Below are 6,000 nucleotides of genomic sequence, written 5' to 3' on the forward strand. Positions count from 1 at the left end.
TCATCATGTCCTCATCAGTGTATTACATGAGCCCTCTCCTGTAACTCTATGAAAAACCGGGCTGTATAGTCTTGGAAGGAAATGACAATTTATGAGTCTTTAAAAGTTTGTCATGCAGAAGCAAATGATAAATGATGCACTTCAGAAGGTGCATAAGAAAGTGCTCGACTGCCCTAATAGCTTTCCATTTGCAATATTATTTGCTCGATTATGTTAGCCCTTCACTTCTCTCTCAGTCCGGAGCGGTAGTAGGAGACAAAATAAGCTTTTTCCTTCCCCCGTGCGTTTGGATGTACCTTTCCAAATTGCTGGTAGCAGGCGAGTGCAGGAGGCTGAGGCGGGAGGGCCAGGATGCCCACATGGGGGAAGAGAGCACCGTGCTAATTTGTCTAATGCTCATATACAGCTGCACCTACCTCTTTGGTCATTACAAATATCAATGTAAAAAGTACATGAGCAATTCTAATACCCCCAGCAGTAGCAGCTGTAATTTTCTTTGCCCTATTACGTTTAGTAATGAAAAATATGAAAAATCCACTTAGACATCTCAACCTCTCTTTTAGGGCTCCATCAAAATGAGCAAATGGTTTCTCTTCATGGTAAAAACATATGTGTGTGTGGGGATGTGTGTATACCCTGCTGATGTTTGAGGATGTGACTCATTAAAAGAATAGAGAATTGCAAAAATTGGACTTAGGAAATGATAAAGGACCTCCTTACTTTGTTTTGGTTGATCTGGAACAAGAGGAGGATTATCATAGTTTTAAAAGAAAAAAGAAAAGTTCCATTATGCTCAGGTCTGTTCTTAGTTACTTTTTTGGAGTCTTGGATAATGTAAAGGCAAGGAACATTTGTCAACATATACTGTCTACAGTGAAATGAGACAAACGTATAGATTTTTTTTTTAAAGCTGCATTTTAGAAGTCAAACTAACTTTTTATGGATTGAAAAGGCTTTCAAGCCAATGTAAGATTTAAAAAGAATGGAATTATTTTAAAGATGTGATCTTGAAATTAAGTAGAAACAATTAATCTTGTCTTTGACCTCCTACTTAAGTCTCAGGTGAGTGATGGTTAACTAGCCTTAATGGAAAAGCCTATTAGAGCACCTCTGAAAGAGTACAAACGATTGACAGGCCCACAATACGGCTGGTCTCTCTCTACATGTTTTTCTTATACTGCTAAGTCATTACTACCCTTGAGTACGAGCAAGATGTACTTGAGAAACAGGACTTAAAAGATAAGACAGCAGAGGTACCATATAAAGAGACGAATGAGTGATTTTGCTGTGACAAGGAAGAGAATGGTTTGCTCCCCCCACTTGTCCTTTCTTTCTCCGCAGAGATGAGGCAGCCTGACAAGCTGGCCATTAGGAAGGTAATTTGACAAGCTCTACAGAGTGCTTTTCCTGCACCCTTGCACCCCTTGAACATCATGAAGCTTTGTTCTATACCGCTAGTTTATATTAAGAAAATATGTAGCCTGCCAAGCATGACCACTAATAGCAGCTGATTGCAAGAGTGTATGTATATTTTGTTCAGGTCAGTGTGATTCTTTGAACCCAGTGGCACTCAAAAGACTCCGTTGGTCATCAGCCGCCTGTTTGCACACTGTCAGAGAAACTCCCTGGTCCTGGTATGTTTTATTCATAGAAATTACGCTAGTTGATTATTTGGTAATCTGGTCACATTTTTAAGTGAATACATCACCTGTTTGCATGTGTGTGTTTATTAGCAGAGTTATGTCTTAAACTCATGAGACAGGGTAATGAAATGAAAGGTCACCATCAGGAAACCATTGGGACAAGAAGGAATTAGGGGGAAATGAGATCTACAAGAGGAGATTAGAGGGTTTATGGGTTAAAGAGAGAGAGAGAGAAAGAGAGAGAGAAAGGAATTGCTCCTGAAATACACAGAAAAAAAAACTGCACGTCTTAGCTTACCTGAAAGGGTGTTTGAGTGTGTTTTAAGGACACACGGACAGATTCTGAATGAAAATGACTCCCCATTTCTGTCAAATACATCCAACACGTCCAGAGATTTAAAAAGGCCATTTGGCAGCTGTCTTTGTTGTTGCCGTAGTGACTGACTTACAGGAAGGAACCTCCACCTGTCATCGTACCATCCTTCAACCCTGGCTCTTTTCATGTTATATGTTGTACTGTTATTTTCTTACTTTCTTTTTTTATTCATTTATTTTCTTTAAACTTCTACCTTTAGGTGTCTGTTTGTCTTCACGTCCTTCCTTCTTTTTACAGACTGTATTCTGGTTAGTGTACTCTATCATACCAAGACCATTTAACCCTCAAAGACCTAAAAAGACACCAGTGGCCAAAAGCACCCACTGATGTAAAATGTAAATTAACTTTTGCATTACTAATCCTATCAACGCATTGACATAATTCAGGTAAAATGCAGTTTCTTAGCTTTTCAGCAGCATTATCCATTTGGACATTCAGAGGCTCCGTAATGAACACAAAAACACTGTCATCTTCTGTAACCTTTATTCACCGGTAAAACCACTGTAGTTTGACAAATGATAGTACCTGTAAATGGATGTTTTTATGCTCTATTAATGACATATTTTGTTGAAAATGTCACCTTTTTTTTTTCCAGTTTTCTCTATTTGTGACCTCTGAATTTACATGGAGCTGTAATGAACAACACATTCAGTAAATTAAATAGAGGAAAGCATGTGATTTTCACTGGAAAATGCAAAATGAGGAGGATAATAGTATGATAATTTGTGATAAATCACTTACGAAAGGTTAAAATGAGAGAAATTGGGTTTTAGGGTTAAAGATGGTCTGTATATGTTCTGCAATTTTCATATGATCATAACAATGTATAACCATCTACCAGTTGTTTAAGCTTCACTGCTTTCTCCTGTGGTATCCTCCACACAACCATCAGGTCAAAGAAATTAATACCTTTGGTGAACACTAAGATGCCATTCTAGAATGAGGCTGACTGATTTAAGATTTGCAAAATATTAGAAATAAAAGAACACTTATAATCAAATAGACCAATCTTCTTTCCTTCCATTTACCTCAATGGAGTGATGAATATTGTCAAAAAATGCAATAACACATTTTTCATAAATATACAGTACATATTTCTTTCGTGTCAGACTCTAATTTAATTAATCCCACACAATATTAGCTAAACCAAATTAAACCTCAGTGTTCATATTAGATTTTCATGATCACATAAACCCCTGGTCTGTGACTTGTACACAGACTTTACTGTAAAACCTGGAGATTAAATGTACAATTTCATGTGATTATTTTTTCCTGGACAAAATTTCCCTATTCAACCAAAATACTGATGATTTATGTTCCTAAACTATTGACAGTGCTCATAATAATGCCACACTGTAACCCCCCCCCCCCACACACACACACACACACAGAAAAATACTATTATTTTACAGATTATTCCTAAATTATTACGATCAAACACCTTCAATTAAGTGACAATGCAAAGAGTTTTGCAGAAAAATACCATTATTGTACAGATTCTTCCTTAATTATTACTATCAAATCCCTTCATTAATTCATTCATTATCTGAACCCAATTTATCCTCACTGGGGCCACGGGGGTCACTTGAGCCTATCCCAGCTACTTACGGGCAAAGGTGGGATACACCCTGGACATGCCATGCCTGGATTTGTTTTTTACAGTGCAGTGTTACAACAGACATGAACCAAAAATGTATGTCATGCTGACCCATTTATTTTCTGTCGAACAAACCAGGTTTCCATGTTAGAGAAAAACCTGAAAAAGAAATTAGATTAAGTAAAACCATCAGCGTGTTTTTTTTTTTTCTTTTTTTTTTTTTTAAACCATGGATTTTAATTTTGTCTCTGATGAAAAATTAAAACAAGACAGAAACTGATCAGATCTAGATAAGGAAAGAAAATGAAAAATGCAGTGAGCTTTAATGTTTGTTTTTTTGCTATTGTTATCTGACAAAAAGAATGCATTTTTTTCATAAATTATATAATAAAAAAATTATAAAAGAATAAACCTTAGAATATAGTGTATTAGATTTCTTTAAGTATTTCAAGTGAATATGAATAACCAACAATGATAGAATGAAAAAGGTTCTTAAAAAACCGACTGAAAATTTTAAATTGTCTGTAAAACGTGTTTGATTTCCTCAGGCCACATGATACAGATGTAACAGATTGATGAGGAGGAAATTCACATGATTACTTTTATATCAAAACTTGTTTGTTTTTCTACATGTGTCTATGAATGGGTTAGTGATATTATAATGTTTAAGCCAAAACAAGCAGACGTTCTCTCTGATTAGTAGAGGTGTTGTGCCAGTTTGACCTATTCAGTGTGTCTGTCTTTTTTTGCTTTATGATAATGTTATTCATTGATTTTCTCAGTTTCTTATGACGTGAGTAAAGCAGATTCAGAATGAGGTAGGTGAGTACATCATGTTTGTATTTACTCTATTAAGTACTGTAAGTAGTTACACCCTCTCTCTGTCTTATATTTTCTCTCTCTCTCTCTCTCTCTCTCTCTCTCTCTCTCTCTAAATAAGCTGTAACACTTGTCTTCAGACGCAAAATTATACAAAAGAAAATCAAAATTAGTGATTCATTTATGCACGCTCACACACAAGAAAAAAGTCTTGGATGTCTATAGGGACATTATTGAGTCTTATTAATGGACTTGATCAGAAATGGTCCAGCTGGCTGCTAACTGTTGCTTGTCCATTAGAATGCATTATCACACTCTTGCAAATGTCGTGCCCTGTAATCATGTTTGTTTTCTGTTGACGCCGCAGCTTCCTAATTGTATTTTACTGAGCTCCCCGATAATGTTAACAAATTCAAATCTTGCATTAGCTATAATTTATTCACTTTAATGATCAGCAGTAGTAGTTAGGTAATTTTTTTTTAATGTTTTCTTCTGCTGACCCCGTTTCCTTCAGATTTACAGCAACTAACAAGAAGGTGGTTTGTTTGTAGTAGTAGCTTCTCTTTGTAGGTTTCGAGCAAGAGTCCGGTTTTGTAAAAAAAAAAAAAAAAAAAAAAAAAGGAAACATCATCTGTTTGCTCTAGTAGATTAATACTCAAGCTATAATAAGCTGTTCTCACTTTATGCTTATATTTGTTTGCTGCCATTTTGTATTTTGTCCAAACCTTTCAAAGTAATGTCCTCCTCCTCCCTGGGGTGTAGTCAACCTCATGTTAAAAACTACTGCTTTCAAGCTACTCAATTCAGCTGTCAGTTACTGGAGAAAAATGAGATGCCTCTTATGCTGAAATCCAATTTGATGAGCCTAAATAGAACCGTGGACAGTGGAGAGGGGTGAGCAGAGAGGAGGAAATTATAAGGATGGACAGAGGAGGTGAGGCTGCATACAAAGCTTAGAAGAGGTTGAGGGAGAGACGATGAGGGGAGAAGATGGGCTGGTGTAAAAGTAAATTGAAAAAGAAAAAGGTCTTAATTACACCATAGTTCAATAGACGGCACAGGAAGGACGTGTGTGTGTGTGTGTGTGTGTGTGTGTGTGTGTGTGTGTGTGTGAGTGTGTATGGCACATGTCACACCACGTTTCTGAAACAAAAACCGTCATTTCCGTGGTATGCATTTAAATCTGAATTTACTTATATAATGATGATATTATGATTTATGGATTCACTTTATTCAGATGATATCATATTATAAAGCTTGATATACAACAAATTCAGCTGCATTTGTTACTTGAAAGGTACCACTAAATATACAAATATAAACCAAATCTATGATGATGATAATGACGATGGCTACGTTAATGATGATGAAGAAGAAGAATTCAGCACACAAAAACATTTTATTTTCCAACAGGTGATTAGTAAAAACACTAATACTTACAATTACACTTAAATCTGATTTTAATACTGTAACTAAGGTTCAACTTTGAGTCTGTATTCTGTGTTTTCTATATCCTTTGGAAGATGCATGTATTTGTTTTCCTTTCTCTATGATGATGATGATGA

The sequence above is a fragment of the Sphaeramia orbicularis genome, chromosome 9 (assembly GCF_902148855.1).
Source record: "Sphaeramia orbicularis chromosome 9, fSphaOr1.1, whole genome shotgun sequence".
Lineage (NCBI taxonomy): Eukaryota > Metazoa > Chordata > Actinopteri > Kurtiformes > Apogonidae > Sphaeramia > Sphaeramia orbicularis.